Below are 2225 nucleotides of genomic sequence, written 5' to 3'. Positions count from 1 at the left end.
AATCCCCTTAGGCTTTTACTTAAATTTTCTTATCTTCTGTGTCCTCTCCCATTTTTAAATTTCTGTGTCTTTTTACCCTATTTCCAGAGATTTCATTAACTTTGTTCTCCAGTGCTTCTACTAAGTTTTTAATTTATGCTACTACATTTTTAATTTCCAGTAGTTCTTTTTTTGTAGATGCTATATGCTCTTTTTAAAGTTTTCTTCTTTGTCGTAGCCTGTTGCCTCTAAGCTGCTAGTTTCTTCACTTTTCATTGGATTTCTGGTGAACTCTGGCTCTCTCTGCTTATATGTAAGAGAAAGGCACTACAAAGCTAAATGAAAGTTCATGGATAGGGCTATGTAACTGTGGCTATCACTATATGAACAGAGATGCTGTGAGCAGGATTTGAACCTGCATGGGGAGACCCCATTGGATTTTGAGTCTAACATCTTAACCACTCAGTCATCACAGCTCCAGTGGTTTTCAACTCAGGGCAGTTTATCCTCCTCTACTGGGGAAATTGGCAATGTCTAGAGACATTTTTGGTTGTCACAACAGTGGTAGAAATGCTGCTGGTATCTAGTGTGTAGAGACCAGGAATTCTACTACACATAATGTGCAAATGGTCACCCAAAACAAAGAACCAAAACCATAAATATTTTAGATCTTTTCTCTTGGGCATATCATACTATTCAAAAAGACTCTGCCAATATGCTATCCGGCTGCCAGCATTCTGAGATCCCAACAGTGGAAAAAGACTGTCAGTCTTTACATTCTGTTAGTAAACCTTTATTTAATTACCCTATTTTTAGCAAAATGCTCCTTCCCTCAAATATGCTTGTGCTTCTCATGCCTCCCTCTATTTCACTTTTTCCAGAGATCAGAACTTCAGGGCTATTCTGTTGAAATCAGGGCAAGACAGAGTTGTAGGGAGGGTGAAAAGAAGAGAAGAGAAAGGCAAGGGAGAAAGGGAAAGGTATTCCAACTGAATGCAGAGTTCCAGAGAACAGCAGGAAGAGAAGCCCTTCTTAAATGAACAATTCAAAGAAATAGAGGAAAACAATTTAACGGGAAAGACTAGAGATTTCTTTAAGAAAACTGGAGATATCAAGGGAACATTTTATGCAAGGAGGCACACAATAAAGGCTTATAAGTAAGGACCTAACAGAGGCAGAGGAGATTAAGCAGAGGTGGCAAGAATATACAGAACTATACAAAAAGGGTTGTAATGACTGGGATAGTCACAATGGTGTGGTCACTCAGCTAGAGTCAGACAACTGGAGTGTGAGGTCAAGTGGGCCTTAGGAAGCATTACTATAAACAAAGCTAGTAGAGGTGATGGAATTCTAGCTGAGCTATTTAAAATTCTAAAAGATGATGCCATTAAAGTGCTGCACTCAATATGTCAGCAAATTTGGAAAACTCAGCTGTGGCCACAGGACTGGAAAAGGTCAGTTTTCATTTCATTCCCCAAAAGGCAGTGTCAAAGAATTTCGGATTACTGTACATTTGCACTCATTTCACTTGCTAGCAGGGTTATGCTCAAAATCTTTCAAGCTAAGCTTTAGCAGTATGTGAGCCGAACACTTCCAGACATTCAAGCTGGATTTCAAAGAGGCAGAGGAACCAGAGATCAAATTGCCAACCTATTTTGGATCATGGAGAAAGCAAGGGAGTTCCAGAAAAACATCTGTTTCTGCTTCATTGACAGTGCTATTTGACTGTGTGGATAAAAACAAACTGTGGAAAATTCTTGAAGAGATGGAAATACCAGACCACTTTACCTGTCTCCTGAGAAACTTATATGCAGGTCAAGAAGAAATAGTTAAAACCGGATATGGAACAATAGATTGGTTCAAAATTGGGAAAGGAGTACATCAAGGCTGTATATTGTCTTTCTGCTTATTTAACTTCTATGCAGAGTACATCCTGTGAAATGCTAGGCTGGATGAATCCCAAGCTGGAATCAAGACTGCCAGGAGAAATATCAACAACCTCAGATATGCAAATGGTACCATTCTAATGGTAGAAAGTGAAGAGGAACTAGAGAGCCTCTTGAAGGTGAAAGAGGAGAGTGAAAAAGCTGGCTTGAAACTCACAGGTCAGAAAACTAAGTTCATGGCATCTGATCCCATCACTTCATAGAAAATAGATGAGGGAAAAGTGGAAACAGTGACAGATTTTATTTTCCTGGGCTCCAAGATCGCTGTGGACCAGTGACTGCAGCCATGAAATTTAAAAA

The 2225-nt window shown here is 39.4% G+C and overlaps 1 non-coding gene across 1 annotated transcript; it reads right to left on the bottom strand.

Moving 5' to 3' along the window:
• Window positions 1-373: 373 nt before the first annotated feature.
• Window positions 374-455, bottom strand: TRNAL-CAA (transfer RNA leucine (anticodon CAA)). The gene has a single exon. It is a non-coding gene; the product is annotated as a tRNA-Leu (tRNA).
• Window positions 456-2225: the final 1770 nt, after the last annotated feature.

This window comes from Muntiacus reevesi, chromosome 19 (genome assembly GCF_963930625.1).
Source record: "Muntiacus reevesi chromosome 19, mMunRee1.1, whole genome shotgun sequence".
In the NCBI taxonomy this organism is placed as follows: domain Eukaryota; kingdom Metazoa; phylum Chordata; class Mammalia; order Artiodactyla; family Cervidae; genus Muntiacus; species Muntiacus reevesi.
This window is presented reverse-complemented; position numbering and strand designations above follow the sequence as displayed.